Source organism: Aulonocara stuartgranti, assembly GCF_965226115.1.
Source record: "Aulonocara stuartgranti genome assembly, chromosome: 14".
In the NCBI taxonomy this organism is placed as follows: Eukaryota; Metazoa; Chordata; class Actinopteri; order Cichliformes; family Cichlidae; genus Aulonocara; species Aulonocara stuartgranti.
The window spans coordinates 29,249,113-29,267,949 of NC_138950.1; the positions used below are offsets into that span (position 1 = coordinate 29,249,113).

The 18,837-nt window shown below is 39.9% G+C and overlaps 1 long non-coding RNA gene and 1 pseudogene across 2 annotated transcripts in view; both read left to right on the plus strand.

Moving 5' to 3' along the window:
- The first annotated feature begins 251 nt into the window (after positions 1-251).
- LOC309687640 (von Willebrand factor A domain-containing protein 5A-like) overlaps positions 252-18,837 on the plus strand; it is a 29,250-nt pseudogene continuing 10,664 nt past the window's right edge. Inside the window, exons 1-13 of the transcript XR_014280744.1 lie at positions 252-260; positions 456-568; positions 1,104-1,161; positions 1,617-1,733; positions 1,817-1,931; positions 2,093-2,154; positions 2,246-2,335; positions 2,638-2,748; positions 2,870-3,029; positions 5,916-6,510; positions 8,070-8,126; positions 8,237-8,366; positions 14,399-14,584. The product of XR_014280744.1 is annotated as a von Willebrand factor A domain-containing protein 5A-like (transcript). The remainder of the gene's footprint in view (positions 261-455; positions 569-1,103; positions 1,162-1,616; positions 1,734-1,816; positions 1,932-2,092; positions 2,155-2,245; positions 2,336-2,637; positions 2,749-2,869; positions 3,030-5,915; positions 6,511-8,069; positions 8,127-8,236; positions 8,367-14,398; positions 14,585-18,837) is intronic.
- LOC309688242 lies at positions 11,397-14,119 on the plus strand. Its single transcript, XR_014271013.1, has 3 exons — positions 11,397-11,443; positions 11,565-11,673; positions 13,795-14,119. It is a non-coding gene; the product is annotated as an uncharacterized lncRNA (long non-coding RNA).

Genomic DNA, 18,837 nt, shown 5'->3' on the forward strand with positions numbered 1-18,837 from the left:
AAAGATGCATGAGACAGGGCACGCTTGCAAACATGGACAGAAGAGGGTGGCATAAAGACAGATGTAGAGAAAAACAGCTGGTATACCTCTTGTGTCACCCCCAAGCAAACTCTACGGAGGTTTAACTCCAACTCCTCTTGGTGATGCCGCACCAGGGTGCGGATGTATCGCAACCCCTCTTTCTTTTTCTTCCTGTAGGAACATCAAATAGTTTTAAAACTCACATCCTCACATTAAATTGAAAATAATTAATGATAACAGTAGAAAATCATTTTACCAGTCGCCCTGACTCAGCAAGCTGAGGCTCAGCCGGAGAGTCTCTGAAGGATCAGAGACTGGCTGAAGCTCCTCCCCTAACTTTTCGTCAATTGACAGGAGGTACCCCATGATAAGCCCTTTAAAGTCCACCTCTGGAGGGTGTCTAACAACCCTTCGAGGTTTCCTTTGTTCTGGAGCTGGAGTTTGAGGAGGAGCTGGAGCTGGAGGAGGAGCTGGAGTTCGAGCAGGGGCTGGAGCTCCAGGAGGAGCTGGAGCTCGGGAAGGAATTAGCCTCCAACGAGCTGCAATAGTTTGGGGCAGAGAGGCATCCACATTTTTTAAAATTGTTTGCTCCAATGCCTCAAACATATGTTGGGCTGTCACCAGCCTCACAACACCAGCAACTTCTTTGTCTGCACAGATTAGATCATGAAATATTTATTACTCACATTTCTGTTTGTTTGCAGCTGAAAATGAACAAGACTAAAGTGCACTTTAAAGGGGAGAGCAAACCATGTATGTCTATAAGTGTTTTTATTTAATTACATTTTTCAAGTTTTCAATTCATCATAATCAGTCTTAATTAACCATTTACCAAAATTTGTATTCAAATAAAACCAAATCACAGGCTGGATAAAAAGTGAAGCTGAAATGTCAAACTTTTGACCTCTATAGATATTTTACCATGGCAACACCTTAACATTCAATGTGTTTTAGCAATGTGTAAACTCTGGTTGGAGGGTTTATCTCTCACACAACAGCTGATTAAAAGTCTGAAGAGTTTAAATGTCTGACATTCTGACTCATCATTACGTCGATTTAAGAACTGACCTGTTTCTCTGTAGCTTTTTAACCTCACTGGAATCTGACTTCTCCTGTGAGGACGAGAAGATGATGTGGTATGTGACTTTTGTTGCCATGATGCCAGGTCTCTCTTGGAAATGAGATTTTTAATCTCAATGAGATTTTTTTTACCTGGATAAATAAAGGATTAATAAAAAAAGAGTGTCTTTCTCTCCATCTTCAAGCTGGCCAAACGTCATGACTTTATATCAGTAAATGGTTTTAACTAATTAAGAAAATGTTATGTGGAGTTTCCCTTATTTTTTCCAAAAAGTTAGATCATAAAGAGGTTTATAATTACTTAACACTCACTAACTCGCGCTGACATAAAATCTTATATCACTTTAAAGGTTTGTTTAAAAAAGAGAGAGGCAAAAATGATGTTTTCCTCATTATACTGATATTTGTCATTATACCATCCATAGATCATAAAAGTCAAGAGCATATTTACAAAAACAAACATATTCCTTTTCTGTCACTTTTTATGGTTTTAAACTAAAATAGCTGTAAAATAGTTTTGGTTGTCCAGTGATGTTTCTTCTGTCTCCTCTCCTCGTCCAATCCATAAAGTAGAGTCCAACTGCTCCCTGGACCCTCTGCAGTACCTCAACACTGATCAAACCCAGGCCACGGTAGGTAGAGTGCTGATGTGTCTGCTGTGTGTGGTTGTTACTTGTTGCTGAGGAATAAATATGAATGTGTTTGTGGTGTGCAGGTCAAGCTGGCTGCAGGACACAAGTTTGACAGAGATGTTGAACTGCTGATTTATTACAAAGACGCCCACCAGCCCACTGCTGTGGTGGAGGCAGGACAGGCCTCTGCTGAGCCGGGTGAGTGAAAAATAAGTGAAGTCATTAGTTTGCAAATAAAAATTCAAGATCCCAGTTCTTCAACCTGGAATTTAATTGTATTGGAATATATTAGAAACTGTAAACTTGACATTTTTCTGTCCTTTTCATGTCTCTGATGTGTTCAATGGCTTCATGTGGAGAGTTTGTGTTGGTAGTGAATCAATCTGAAAATATGAGTAATACTCGCACCAGCAGTGCCAGAGTATTCATAAAGTGGTGTTAGAGTTACAAAATATTTCCTCAAATCGTTCCTCTCACACAGTGGCCTCACCATCTTTCCCTCTTCCCTTCAGGACAGTCCTCTGCTCCTGTTGAAGAGTTTACCAATGGGCTGCTATTCAAACATTTTACAGTTTGGGGTCTCGTTGTGAACACATCTTCCCGTGAGTTGTATTCATGTGATCTCAGTGACTTAAAGTGATATCACTGTAAAACACCATGTTGCCTTTGGATGATTCTGCAAAACTCCAGGTTATGTTTGATTTACTTGCTAAAACAGATTACTGAAAGCATACTTGTATACCTGCCAAAGAGTTGAGCTTTTGCTTGTGTAGGTGAAAAAACTCTCCTCTCTTGCTGTTTGTCTTTACTGATGGAGAGGTGGGGAGCACCAAAGAAGTGATTGAGAATTCAGGTTCTCTGCGTACCAAACCTGTGTGTCTTAAAAACAGCTGTTGTATTGCAGGTGTTTCTCTTTTGGGATTGGGGAAGGGGCCAGCTCTGCTCTCATCAATGGGATGGCCAAGGAGGAGGTCACGCTCAGTTCATCACAGGGACTGACAGGATGCAACCAAAAGTAAGACAATGAGTCATAACAATTATCATGAAAAGGCAAGATGATATTAGTATTTGAACAGAAGACATAAATTCCAAAAACATAAATGTATATTTTTTCAGGGTTTTTCATTATTTTTCAGGTGATGCAGTCGCTGCAGTTTGCTCTGCAGCTGACTGTGGTCGACATCTCAGTCATATTGGATTTACCAAAGGAAGTGTCTGTCACTGTCCTCTCTCCACTAATCACAACACTTTTCCAGGGTCAGAGGTCACTGATTTATGCCCAGCTCACCAGGACAGGTAGGAGCAGCCTCTCATGTTGTTGGCAAACTAGATCAATCTGCTGGAACATCTGATTTTAGGACAATCACTTGCTTTTCCAAAGGACACTGACAACCAGACGTTAGATGCCACAGCCCTGGCCCACGGTATCCCCCCCCCCCCCCCCCCCCCATGCATGCGGTGGGCCTTCTGTAGAAAGAGAGCAGCTTAATGAAGGTGACAAGGTGAAAATAGGGTGATTGATGTGCCGGTGCTATGAGGGCATGTATAACACCACCTGCCCAAGTGTTGAATATAAGGAGGCTTTGAAGAATCAACAATAATTGTGTGTTGTTTGTACATGAATCACAATGTGTTACTTCAGAGGAGTGATGTTTTCAGGGGGTTTTTTCTGCGCTGCAGAAAATTGAAAAACTACTGTGAACTTGGTGGATCTGTCCAGATCTTTGACTGGAAACTATTTCTATGAATGAGTGGTTCAAAAATGTGTAAGTGAAAAGCTGCCATATTTCAGGTCCCAAAGTCAAACGAACACTGAGGGATCACTGAGAGCTAAAAACGGTCTAACTTCTTTCATCTTTAATAAAATGATCAGCGTTGCTGTTTTACCGGGTTTAACAATTAAGTTTAACATCCAGGCATCCAAGAAAACAGAGTTTATTCAATTTAACTGAGTTAGAGGTTTGCAGTAAGTTAGCTCGCTAGTTTCCACCTAAACATGATCATCATAAGCAGTGTTACCAATTCATACACTGGTTTATCATCTAGACTTTTTGTCTCATGCAGCACCATGATCAGGTCCAGTTTTTATTTCATCTTTGATTTTTCAGCTGCTGTGCCTGAGCAGCCTCCCAGAGACCCTTTGTTGCAGTTAGTCTTCCTCCAGAAGCCATCTGGCTGCTTGATCCAGCTCTGGCTGCTGCACCGGGAAAGAGCAGTGAGGAGGTGGATTGATAAATGAAATCCATAACAAAAATTCATAATGGACTTTTTCCATTTAGGAATAATAAAAATCAGCTTTCTTTTTAATTGCTATTAACTGACAGTCAGATAACCAGCTTTTAAAAACATATTCATAAACACTTTGCAATCAACAAAATTTACACAGAGGTTATAGATGAAATAAAAAGTATCACGTGTTTTCGTGTTTATAACTCTGTTATTGTACATATTCTGTGTTATACATCATAATCATTCCAGTCTCTCTCTTTTTTTTACTGTTTTAATCTTTATAAAACTCTTATTTATTTATTTATTTTTATGATTTCTGCTGCCCTATTGGTCTGGTCTCTCTTGAAAATCTGAAAACGTGATATTCATAATAAAAGGATTTAAAAGTTTACTGCCAAAAATTATTAAACTTCATAACAGAAATGTGCTAACTGGGTTGAAATAGATTGAAACTGTTATGAGATTGCTTCAGGGAGCAGACATGACACCGTCTTTTAGGTTTCGCCATCACTTTGTATTATGCGCACAACACCACCCTCCTCTGGCTTCCACGTGAACTGCACCTTAAACATCAACTGTTTACAAATGTCATGACACAAACAAACGTTTCAATACCGTAAATCACTTTTTGGACTGCGATCACTTTTTGGCACAACATCGGCTCTGATAACATTTAAAGCGCATTGAAAAACTATTCTTTAATGCTAAAAATCCATTATCAATTGTAATTATTTATTTATTAATTAAATTTCAGATATCGATCTTCATTTTTGTAAACTGGTGAATTAATGATTTTTTTAAAGAATTAAAACGACAAAGTTTGGCAACATATTTTTTATAAAGGATGAATAAAACAGTAAAATGAAATGAGAAATATATATATTTTTGAAAAAGCTATGATAATTAGACGAACTTTATTTTAAATAAATAAAATTGATTTTCGGTGGCACTGGGAGTCATGGTGATGATGACGTGTTTGAGTGCAGGTATAAAAGCAGGAGGCAAAATTGGAATTCGGGTTTCACGTTTGAGCGCAAACAGGAGCTTTTTCCCACTAGTGCTGTGAAAACTCGGATTTTTCAAACTACAGCCAACGTTTGAAAATCTTCAAGAAGGATTTGCAAAATGACTTCTACAAACTTCAGTCGCGAGATGCACCTGTTCTCCCTTTTCATTGACGAGGTGTTAGATCAACGCTATGGTGAGTACAGCAGGCTAATATGTCAGAGTGCTAGCAAACAAATACAACTTAGATTTTTGTCTTTTATTGTTTGGAAGTAGGACTTCATGAGTGTTAACGTTTAGGATGAGATGTTTCATACTTGAGTAACATCAATTTTAACATGTGCCAGTACACTATAAAGATGGCGCCATGTTTTTTTTTAAATCGCTGGAAAAAAAAAAAATTGAATGCACGCGCCCTGGAAACGACGTAAGGCATTGGAGGACGCTGACGTCAGCGCGCGGCCGTTTTTGCATGTAGAGGGTTTGAGTTGACATGTTTGGGCTGCTGGCGCTGAGTTATACGTGAAAGTTTCATAAATTGTGAATTTTATAAAGCTGGAGAATGGAGTTTTAAAAGTTCACAGAGTCGCTGGATGAGTTTGAGATTGAAACAGTGTGTGCCTGCAATAAGGAGGTGGGAGGTTTCTCACCTAAATGTAGCTGCTTTATTCTCAAAATATCGATGCTCAACTAATATGAAGATATTACTCCTTAATGTGAATGCGTATTAAAACCTCAGTGAAAGTCCATGCAGCCTTACACTGCATGAAAACTTTTACCAAAAAAGGTGAAGGCTTTCATAAACAATGAGTTCTGCTGGGAGCTTCTTACTTGTTTGTGTGTGGAAGAGCTTATGATGATGTAAAGCCATGTCTGGACAATTTAAATTCAGGCTTTAGTTTGTGTGATCACATGATTAACGTACACGCATGCTTTGCTTTCTCGTAGCTGAGCTGGTGAGTCCAATCACTGCTCCTCAGATGGTCGTCATTAACTTGAGGAACCGTGAACTGAGCAGCAGCCAACTGGACTCCATGTCCCACCTGGTCCTCACTCTTTACCATAACCTGGTGACGGGGTCCAAGGACTTTCCTTACATACCTTTTAAAGGATTGTTCCATCGGGACCAGGTGACGACACCATTTGTCCATGTGAGGCAGAGCCAGAGAGAGAACACCACTCCTTCTCCTCCTACGGACTCACCAGCTGGCATGATGCTGCCGCCTGCGGGCTCCAGCTCTCATCCACGCTTCCTGACTCCAGTTCTTCCAGAGAAAGCGGATCTTGCTGTGCTGAAGGCAGATCGGAGGAACCGTGTCGGCACCTTGACTGTCGACGGCCTCCTCGTCACCAGAGTCATCTCCACTGTTTACCGAACAGAGGACACTGAGATGACGAACCGCTGGAGAATAACAGACTACAGCGCGGACGGCAGAGTTCTCACTTCGGTGCTCTGCCGTTTTCTAAATATGTCGGCAAAGCGTGCTAAGAGGAAGGCTCCGGAGGAAGAGAGCAGCATCCGGAGCCCGAGTCCAGCAAGGAAGCGCTTGAGATTATAATATACAGTGAAGCATGTCGAACGTCAGCAAGCCTGAACAAAGTGGTAAGTAGTAAATAGTGCTTAAGGTTGTTTCTAAAATAATGTCCTAAAATATTTGAAAATCGTCGAGGTTTTAACTTTTATTCTTTCTTTTCTGCCTCTTGTTTCTAAAAGTCAGGAAAAAGAGTCACGCTGCGAAGAAACTCCACACAGAAGATTTTCCCTCAGTAAAATGGTAAATATATTCATCTTGTTATGACGTTTGCTCACAATAACCAGGAGTGTTCCTGTGTTTCTGAAGTGATTTACTCTCATTTGGTGTTATTTCATCCAAAGACAACTGAGGGTCTTCAGAGCAGCGTGAACGGCCGTCACCTGAGAGCAAGACAGTCCTGGCGCCTTTGTGGTTCCCTCCAGGTACTCCAGCTTCATCCCACAGTCCAGAGAGATGCAGTTAGGTTGAATGTGAGTGTGAATAGTTGTCTGTTTCTCTGTGTTAGACTGACCTGTCCAGGTTGTACTCCTGCCTCTGGCCCCATAACAGCTGGGATGGCTCCAATCTTGAATTGGATAAGCTGAAGAAATGGATGGAAGGATGATCCAAAGAGAAACATTAAAGGCCCTCTCACAAAAAAAAGATAAGAACTCATTTTACACATTTAAAGTACAAAGAACACATATATTTACCATTTTACTGAGGGAACATCTTCTGTGTGGAGTTTCTTCTCATCTTGGCTCTTTTTCCTGACATTTAGAAACAAGAGGCAGAAAAGAAAGAATAAAAGTTAAAACCTCAACGATTTTTTAATGTTTGGGATATTTTAGAAACAACCGTAAACACTATTTACTACTTACCACTTTGTTCATTCTTGCTGACGTTCACTCTCCTCATCTTCTCTCTAAAGGAAGATGCAAACGCTCTCATTGTGAAAGATAAGTATACATCCATCTAACCTGCGACTCTGTCACAACTCTGATCAGCAATTCTTTCAGGTTTGTCTGTTTTGATGATGCTATTAATTGTTATTATCCTTTATCCAGGTAACTTTCAGAGAGGAGCGGAGGGAGGAGCGAAGCCAGCGTGCTCTGTAAACTCTCATTAAAAAAAAGATAAGTACATATTGATTTTATATTATTATGACAGCTCCTCCTCAGTGAACACTTCCTCTAGTTGCTGAAATCATTTACTAATTTTTTTCTTCCCATTTGTCTTTTGTTTTTCAGAGAAAACAGAGAGGAGACAAGGTGACATTAAGACCTAAGACAGGACGGATTGAACCCTTTCTCGTAAAAAGATAAGTATTCACTCTGCTTTTAATCAGAATATTGATAAATATCTAAAATTCTGCTCACCTGGTTGATAAAGTTACTAAAACGATTCCCTCTTTACTGTCATTTGTCCTTTAGAGAGAAGATGAGGAGAGTGAACGTCAGCAAGAATGAACAAAGTGGTAAGTAGTAAATAGTGTTTACGGTTGTTTCTAAAATATCCCAAACATTAAAAAATCGTTGAGGTTTTAACTTTTATTCTTTCTTTTCTGCCTCTTGTTTCTAAATGTCAGGAAAAAGAGCCAAGATGAGAAGAAACTCCACACAGAAGATGTTCCCTCAGTAAAATGGTAAATATATTCATCTTGTTATGACGTTTGCTCACAATAACCAGGAGTGTTCCCGTTGTTCTGAAGTGATTCACTCTCATTTGGTGTTATTTGGTGTTTGTCTTTGAAAGGAGAAGAGCAGCAACGACACTGGGAGACAAACAACAGGATGATCCAAAGACAACTGAGGGTCTTCAGAGCAGCGTGAACGGCCGTCACCTGAGAGCAAGACAGTCCTGGCGCCTTTGTGGTTCCCTCCAGGTACTCCAGCTTCATCCCACAGTCCAGAGAGATGCAGTTAGGTTGAATGTGAGTGTGAATAGTTGTCTGTTTCTCTGTGTTAGACTGACCTGTCCAGGTTGTACTCCTGCCTCTGGCCCCATAACAGCTGGGATGGCTCCAATCTTGAATTGGATAAGCTGAAGAAATGGATGGAAGGATGATCCAAAGAGAAACATCAAAGGCCCTCTCACCAGATTTCATTTATTAAATTTGTCTTTACTGAACGATTTCTGGTGTGTATTTGCATTGATACTCAGACAACAGCTCCTCTTTCTGTTTGTGCTGGAAGATTCAGGCAAACACATATTACATATATAGATTGTTATGATATGACTCAGTTTCACATTTAGTGCTATATGAGAATGATAAGGTCCAGTTTAATAGTATTGCTAGTGTCTAATGAAATGAACACGTGATTTTCTTTTTTTTCTTTTCTTGCCTGTCCCGTTTGGCTCTTTTGCCATCAGAATTATTGTCTAAAGGCAAAGAAAGATGCTCAACGGATTTACTTTACCAAATTGACCATCCCAGCCTTGCCGTAATGGTCCATTTGATTCACCTTTTATTGTTTATTTTATTTTCACTTGCTGAATACGGGACAGACTTGACTGGGGGAAAGAAGGGGAGAAAGAAAGAGAAACAGCTGAGAAGAGGGACAGGGGAGAAGGGCAAAAAACAAAACCCAACAGAATGGGCAGGAAAAGAAAATGCATCTATCGATCACCTGTTGAGAAAGAAAAAAGAAAACAAGCAGAAGAGAACAAGAGTAATAGAATAAACAACATCACAATGATATATGGGAATATGACAGTAAATACTAAATATTAAACATTATTGTGCAGCACGTAAGATCAGCAGAACACAGTGTGCTTTGAGGTAGGAGCCAAAAAGGGTGTAGTTTGTGGGTGTGATCACCCGTGTGTACACCTGTGAGCATGGACGCGCTTGTTTTTTTTAAAAAGTTCCTTGATGTAATGATCTGCTAGAGGGTGTGGGGGGGCCACAGCCCCGTCCTTCAGGGCATGAAGCAGGTATGGAGGAGATCAAAACTCCAGACATCCAGAGGCCCCCAGAACACAAGAGACCAAGGAAGCCAGGGGGAGTTGCAGTGACGCGCCCGTGAGCTCCGCTGGCAGCCAGCTGTGCCTGAGTGACCGAGGCCCAGGCCGAGAGGCCGGGGGCACCCCACCTCCGAAGTGGCCCGAGCGAGCCCCAGGCTCCAGGCCCCGATAAGCGGCCGCCAAGGAGTGAGCCGGTGTGTACCTGGACGCCCATCCCCAGACACAAAGAACCACCAACGCACCGATGTCTGAGGGAGTCCGCCACTGGCAGGGGAAGTGGTGGTGGGGGGAGATAGGCCTCCAAACCTTGGAGGGCCTGAGATGTCCCCAGAGAGGTGGCGTCTGATACCCAACCTGACATATAGACAGACATACAGGCACACACAGATACAAACATCCATTCCCACCCTCATGCTCTCATATACACTTACTCCACACTCAACCAACGTGGAGACAGACATAAAGAGACGCTGTACACACGATCACACTCCCCAAGCGTACTCTACGAACCGGGTCTAGGTACCCTTGCCCCTGAAGGGGGGAACTGCACCCAGACCCAGGTGGTGTTACCCTTTTCCCTGCGGTGGGGAGAGGCAGACCGCCCCGACTCCGCAGCAGCAGGGAGGCCCCACACTCCAGACCGCAGTCGGACGGCCAACTCCTCCTCCTAGCCCCCCCGCTCCAGCGGGCCGCAGAGAACGGGGGTGAGAGAAGACTCCAAACCTCCCTCCACCCGCTCATTGTAGTGTTGATGCATGTGTGTTCTAAGGTGCATTTAAAACCCAGGAGGGCATGGAGCTACCTGCCAGAGAGCAGCAGGTAAGCGCATAGTCCCTCCTGCTAGCCCTCAATGTCTACGCTTACGGCCACACCACCCTGAACACGCCCGATCTCGTCTGATCTCGGAAATCGTGATTTTCAGATCCAGCAAAGTGAATATTTTTCACTGTGGATAAATTGCATGGAAACGTTTAATGAGTCATCAGCTATTTCACTACAAAGATGATGTGATTAATGTGTTTGATGTGGAGCTCTTATGTAATGATTACATTTTTAAGATGTAATTTTCAAGTGAAAAACAATATTTATCTGTTGCATAGTTTACAGTGCGGTGTTTTATGCACTGAGTTATCATGTAGAGTTCTGTTTGTCATCTAGCACCATAATTGGGTTTTGTTTTTATTGCATCTTAGATTTTTCCAGCTGCTGTGCCTGAGCAGCCACCCAGAGACCCTTTGCTGCAGTTAGTCTCCCTGCAGGAGGCGTCTGGCTGCTGGCTGCTTGATCCAGCTCTGGCTGCTGCACTGGGACAGACCAACGAGGAGGTGGAAAAGTCAAAGCCTGAAAAGATGCACTGCTGTCAATTTAAATATTAACACAAAATGATGATGTGAGATAAAACAGATTTGATTCTATAATTTGAACAAAAACACATGATATAATTAAAAACACACCATAAAACATATAAAATGAAGTCAAACTAAACGTAGGCCTGCCTCACAGCCTGAGAATAAACATCTGCATATCAGAAGCAAAAACACTGGTGGTAATCACACTCCTAACCTCCCACTGAGCTGCACCAGCGTCTGATATTATCCAGAAACCACACGGCAGCAGAAATTATTTTCCTCATCAGTTGTTGTAAAAACATGTCAGCACATTATTTTAGAGCATTTATGACATCACAGTTTGGGATTTCATCAGGAAGAGCATCCAGTGTAATAATCTGCCAAATCAAATATGCAGAGCTGCCCACCTTGGTGACCCCGTGTGACAAAGAAGTACACAAACATATGTAATATTACTGGTTGTAGAAAGTAAAATGTGTGTTCTGTCTGGTTTATTTGATTGGTTTTGATTTGGGGAATTAGACCAGCAGTGAACTGTGGGCCACCATTCTGGCTCTGATCTGGCTTCATGGTTTCAAGATGGATGCAAAGGACGAGTTGGAGCTTCTGGCTATGAAGGCTGCCTCGTGGCTCTGTGCTCACAATGGTACTAGCAATGATTGTAACAGATAAAATAACAGCTTTAAAAAACTGTTTCATTCTACAGCTTTCCTCCCACAATCATTATTTTAATATCTGTTTTGTGTTTTTATCACCGTGTGTGTCAGAGTGTGTGGATGCTGGAAATGTCCTGCTGGGTTGCAGCGTGAAGAAAGAAGCTCTGGGACTCTGAGGGTTTTCTTAAAGTAGCTTCATCTTCAGAGTGAACAGAAGCAGGTCTGCTTACTCCACACTGCCTTTGATACAGAGCTGTTTTATATCATTGTTGTGTTTTCTACGGCACAAAAGTTAGGCGCGCACAAATTTTATAATAATTTATATAATATGTGTTTTTCTGGATACACTGTGCTTTTTCAGCATTCAAAGATTGATGACACCGTGTCAGACCACTGGCTATGAATTTCAGAAGGATCAGGCCTTAACCTAACAGAAAAGTTATCAATAGTAATTTTCTTATTACAGCTACATCCACTTCTGTTGTGCCTAGGCTGCTCACTACGGCTGGGTATCATCACTGATTTCTATAATCCCTTCGATTCCAGTTCTCAAAGTCCCAATTCGATTCAACTTAGCCTCAGACAGTCAGAAATATTATAATTCTGATCATTTATCAGTACTGACTTCATCAGAATTGTGAACATCACAGCAGATGCCTTTGTGTGAAAGTAACTGAGAATAAAACACAGAAAAACATGAAGGAGATTTTCCTGGTCTGGCTTTTTATAGCAGATAACCTTAAAAATATTCTACAATGTTCTGCATATAAAGTTTAAATTTCTTCAGTATTGAACAACAGAAAAAATAGGCTTTCTTGTCCGAGGTCATTTAAGTGAAAAAAAGAAAAAGAAAAGAAAAAGACAGCAGCGCTGTAAACAACGGTAGACTGGTGGGTAATAAGCGAATGAATAATACAGAAAACAGAGATTGGAGACGGGAAACTGTTCTTGAAGTACAGAGAGAGATAGAGAGAGAGCTAGCTGTGCATGGAGTGTGATTTTAATAGTCGTGGAAGCAAAACAGCAAAATTCATGATGACATTGATCAAATGTGAAGCGCAGTTTGCTGCTTCTTTTGCTGCTTCTTTTGCTGCTGGCTCGATGAATTTTGGTTGAAAGAGACAAAACCTGCAGCTCAGAATCAGCGCAAAAAGATGTAATCACAGACCGGACGCATCAGAATCGCTGAGCTCCGACAGCGTGTCCGTCTAAGGCCGTCGGATGAGAAAGCCGAGAAAGACAAAGCTGATTCTGATGCGTCGGCTCTGTGTTTACGTCTTTGTGTGGAATCCGTGTACCTGCTCTCATTTGCTGTTTGGTTGTTGTTGAAATAGTTTTGTGAGCTTTAATCTGAGAATCTGGCGTTTCTGGCAAAACACAGTTATATTTAAAAGTCATTCAGGATTTAATGAATTGATATCGCTTTATTCAAGCTACTCACCTCCCATTTCCACCTGCACTTTCATCTGGACCACGGCGAATCAGAGAGGTCCCGCCCCTTACTATCTCTGATTGGTTTAGTCCACGATAGGGGCAAAATGTGTGTCTGTTGTTGACCACAGGGAAGGTTGCAGATTTTTTTTTTTTTTTTTTTTTGCTACCCGAACAGTTGGTCGCACAGGTGCAACCAAATATTTCTTTTTAGTCGCACCACTGAAAAATTTGGTCGTATTTGCGACCAAATTGGTCGCACTCTAGAGCCCTGCTTGAACGTCTTAAGACAGCACATAGTCTTCATTCATGTTCGCTTATTCATGACTGTAGTTAGAGTTACATCTGAATTTTCAAAAACTGCCTGTTTTGTAGTGATTGAAATAATAATTAGCATAAAAAGTTATGAAATCTATGTTTGGTTTTTTATTTCTTTGTTGTAACAATTTTGGAAATAAATTGTATATTGGCGTAAAAGTATCAATATATTTGAGGTTTGAGCAGCAAAGTTGAGTACCAGGGTTTTGCTCCTGAATAACTTCCTAAGTCTTCTCTGCCAATGCCAAATAGCTTTCTGGGTGCTGCGCTGCACTGTCAGAGCACACCTCCTTATCTAAGGTTTTCTGTGTTTCTTATTCTCTTTAAAAGTTCTGCTGAGGGCCTCCTATACTCGAAGTCTAAGAGCCAACTCTGTTCTTTGGCTCGACTTTCTTCCATAATCTTTTCACTTTTGTGAGAAATAAAACACAATTTAAGAACAGATTGTCATAAAAAAGAAATGACATCAATAACTACACCAAGGACATTCAAAACAAATTTTAAACTTGGCTTAAAGACCATAAGTCTGATCTGAAAATGTCGACCAACTTCAACATTTAGATTGTGACACTAACTTGTCTCTCTTCCACAGTGTGTTTCTTTTGTCCTGCTCCCCTCTCCCTTAACCAATTGTGGCAAATGGCTGCCCCTTTCTGAGCCTTGATCTCCCAGAGGTTTCTTCCTGTTAAAGGGGAGTTTTTATTTCCCACTGTTGCCAGGTACTTGCTCAAAGAGGATCATTCAATTGTTGTTGTTTTTTTTCTGTATTACTTAGTGTATTTACCTTACAATATAAAGCACCTTGAGGTGACTGTTGTGTTGATTTGGCGCTATATAATTAAAACTGAATTACATCTCTGAAGAAATGTTACATGCATGTTTTGTTGCCTTTTTAAAGTGATGGGGGAATAATTGTAATGGGCTAATAAAAAGGGACAGACGTGCTCTGTGTAAAGATCAACCCTTTGACCACCATTCACTGCATCATTATTGCTTTAACTTATAGTCCATAATGCTGTAAAAACAAAAGAAGGAAAAGCTGAGTCATTTTCACATTTTTATTGAGGTTTGAATTCAGAAAGTCTGTTGCTGATCTCAGTAAATGTAACAGGATGTCTCCGAAAATTTACAGTTGTGGATAAAACAGGGTGATGTGTTATTGTCAGGTTTGAGTGAATAACAGGACCCAAATGCAGGACTTCCTGAGAAGCCACAGTGGAGGAGTGAAGGAGAAGGTGGTGCAGCTCAGTGTCCAATCAGGAGTGAGCAGTTCTTTCACTGCCTTCATTGCGTTCAACAAAGACAACGGAGAGGCGATCCAAGGACCTCTTGTCCAGAGAAATATTCCATCAAGTTTTTGTTTTGAGTTTTTGTTGTTTTTTGTTTTTTAAAGCAAACACTAAAACTGTCACCCACACCTCTGAAGATAAAGATTACTAATCATAAATAAAGGGAATATTATCACGATGAGGACACTATCAGAGGTAGTTCAGGGAACTGTTATACTTCATACCAGAAAAATCTTTTTTCTTTTCTTGTTTTTTTGGCTTGACTTCATGGTAGGCAAAATGAAGAAGAGTGCTTGATTGCGCCTAAGTAAGTAAAAGCTGCATGGCAAAACAACACACACCTTCACTGCAGATGCATGCACAGAAACCAGTATTTTTTGTATCTTAAATATTAAGTAGTGTGTGTACAGTAGTCAATATAATGGGATGTGTCCTAAAGCAGCGAAAGAAGAACTGAGTTCTTGCAGCATTTTGCAATATTTAGGATTTTATTGAACACTTTTACCTTTCAACATTTGTAACATTAATGAGTAATGAAGCATTGCAGAATAATCCTGTGTTTTTGATTATTTATTGTACACTACAAGTAAACAACAATAAGTTAAACATCTGTCACATCTGTCAGAAGATTGGATACATTTACTCCTACAAGGATTTTACTCTTATGAAATGTAAAAAGAACACTGAAATTATATTTTACAGTTTTTCACATAAACTGTTTTGCTTTGCTTACAGAAACTATAACTTTAATCTCAGCCAAACCGATTTACTCAGGAACAAATAAAATACTAAAAAAAAGCCAAACGATAACATTTTTAAGTTATCTAAGTGACCTATATATGTTTAACCTGAGTAGCGAAACACTGCTGTGGGTTTGAAAACGATTTGCGGGAGTCCGGTGTTCTCACGGGCTCTAGTGAGCCTTGCCCCCCCGCTAGCTATCGAGCTAGTGGGTAACAGACGTCTCCGACAACGTCGGAGCGCTTTTGAAAATATGTGGTGTCTTGATAAACTGAGCAGATATTTGAGGTTTACACAGTTACAGCCTCGCCTGAAAATATGTTAAACGTTTATTTTGTGACCCATAAAGAATAATAAGAGTAATATTAAAACTAACTTGCTGCCGCCATCGTTGGAAACTCAGCTGGGCTGCGCTATGAATTCTGGGACACATCTTCACTCAAAAAAATCTGTTGTTGGATGAACACAATTTAATCATGGCACCCTTTTTGCACACAATTTAACCAAGTACAATAAACCCTTTTCGATCATGTCAAACCAACACATTTAGCATTTGGTGGTTTAATGTAATCAGATTACGTTGGATCAACATACTATACTTACATTGATTTGAAGTGATTTATTTAAGTATGTAGAGTGAAATTTGTTTTAATTCATTCTACACAATTTAAAAAGTTTAGGAAAACAGAATTAAATCTTGTTGTTTCAACAACTACTTTGTTAATCAAGGCAATGATTTCACTCATTTCAACCAAATTATTTCAATTAGATTTGTTTACATTTGTTACACATTTAGAAACCCACTACTTTACAAAAAAAAGTCACAATCAGATTATGATAACATTATCTTTATTAACTGGATTTAGTGGACAATATAAAAGCTTACCATTTTTGTACACCTGCAAGCATTATGCCACTTCAAAAGGTAAAACGTTAGAATACTTATTTACATAGGTAATATGTTGGAACCAAAGCTTCCACAACTAAAAACAGATGCAAAATTTGCTCAATATATCGACTGCATTTTAAAAAATTTAACTAAAAGATAAAAATACATCTCCCACTTGGCAAGTTAAAACATGTGACAAAATAGAATTGTGTGAATTTGGAAAAATAAAATAAAATAATTAGAAATATTTTGGGGGCAATACAACAACAACAAAAAATTCCATAGGTGATGAAAATCTATATTTGTTTGGTGTATCTCATTGAAATAATTATTAGTTTGACCAATTTTTATATTTCTGTATTTATTTTTTTAATTTTGGTTGCAGTCCTCCACAGCTAGCAATATAGTTTTGCTGTGTTTTAAAACATGCTAGCAAGCAAAAATGGACACAATAATACAGTGAACTTAACAGGTGGCAGTGGTCTTAAACTTTACAGGACCTTGATACATAAACACAACATAGTACTTCTGTCAGTACTTCTGATCCATTTTGAGCCATCTATATAAGGACAAACAAAAATCATCTGCAGTGCTGTATAAAAGGTGAATTGCCCAACAGAGAGAATCCAAAAACTTTAAAAAAAAAATTTTAAATGAAAGAAAAAAATATAAACAACTCAAATATTACCATTATATATTGGAAATCACCATTGCACCAACGAACCATTCAAGACCTATCAGTCATTTTCAAGTGCTCTCACCCCATAAGCTTGTTTTTCAGAAACTGTACCTTTGAAGACAGCTTTTGTCCATCAAGATTTAAAAGTATCTTCTGGAGGACTTCAAAGGTGCATTTAAGTTCTGGTGGGTAGCTCAGGTTCAAACAGTATATGAGTCCAAACAACAGAGCACATGCTTGTGCAATGTTACCCAAATCAGTGTTAGCCTCCACACCCTCAATCAGGACACCAACGTCCTCTGGGTCATCTTCAGGTTCAGCACCCTCCTTCTGGATGACGTACGCCCCCATCACAGTTTGCTCCATGCAGCTTTTTGCCTCGCTGTCCGTATCCTACATGAAAAAGTATAAGACAACAAAGTAAAATTTAAGAGATTGTTTAAACAACTGTTTCTATGCTGTTCATAAAATCCAAGTAGTCAAAGAAATAAACAGAAAATTACACACCACTAAAGTAGTTGTTAGTAATTACTCCAATACATAAATTATAAAATACACCTCTCATGTCAAAAGAGGTGGCATAATTGACCTCTCACCGGCCCCTCCCCCGAAAGGGCCATTGTCCAATTACACATTATAGCAACCGTTACTGTGTCTGACAAACATTAACCTCAAGCAAGATGGAGAAGCGGTGTGCCCACCGATACGCCGAGAGATTGTGTCTGGAGGAGTTGTGTTCTTTCCATTCACAAAGTCAAAAACAACGTGAATGGATTAAACAGTGTGTATGGCCCCATTCCCAGGTAAATGTACCGAACATTATGAAGCATGTCTGCTTGCACATTTGGGTACCCATTGGTGCGCAGAGGAAACCATTTGTTTGTCGGACGTAGCAAGAGTAACTTAGGGGGACAGGACTCGAGAAAAGGCTAACTCAGCTGCTAAAATAAAACAGGTATAGAAGTGTTAGTACTAAACAGCTCAAAGTTCATAGACATTTCTATTTACAAATACTGATGACCATAGCAATGAAAAAAACAACAGGACTTGTTTTAATCCAAGTACAGATTCAAAAGCAATATTGTCTTGATGCATGTTAAATGCATTGTATGTTTGTGTATCAAGTTTAACTAGGCATAAATTTCTTTCCTTCCAATACCAAATTCCAGAAATTCTTTATTGCAACGCTTAATACTGTTTGGTATTCAAGACATCCTTTCCCCAATACCAGGTGTCTTGTTGCTAATCTCAAAATTGTAATTTTAATGATTTGCATATGAGGCAACGTCACAATTTGTATGAGAATGTTACAGACAACATGCTGTCACAATGGCTCACCAAGTATTCCTTTATTAACTTCTATTAACGTCTTCGTTTAGGTGGATGCACAAAGACTTCAAGATGCATGCTCGTCTGGTATGGATGTTGTCATGCTTCAGAGGAGGAGGAGATAATATGAGCCAAAACCAGTCTGTTTTTCTTAAAGCTAGGGTAATCAGTTCACTTGCATAATTATTCTTTAGGTTAGAACCTGGCATGTACCACTTGTTAAGCCGAAACAAAATTGACAACTTCATCTCCAAATAAAAGTTATTTTTGCTGCCTATGACAAAGTCTACTCAATCCTAATACAAACCTTGGAGATGGCAAGCATGAGACCTCTTATTTTCTTTCCACGTGTCCCTCCTTTGGTCAGAAAGATTTCCATTAAGCGTGGCGCGTATTGGTCAAGCTCGGCAAAGAAAGTAGATAGCAGAGGCTTTGTGGTGATTCGCAGAAACTCCTTCTCAATCTGCAATAGAGAACAAATACATTGATTAAAAACGCAACTGTATATTTCACTCACTTCACATCTAAGCTGACTAAAGCTGCTTTTAGAAGACCATGCAGACATCAGTGCTGTCTGTGTAGAACATGAATCAGTCTGTGTCAGATACTGAATTTGAAATTTCCACTAAAGTCACAAGTAAGAGGCAAGTGGAACCAAGATCTAGGCCATTTGCTTTTTGAAGTTTGCAAAGACTGCTAAATTGCACC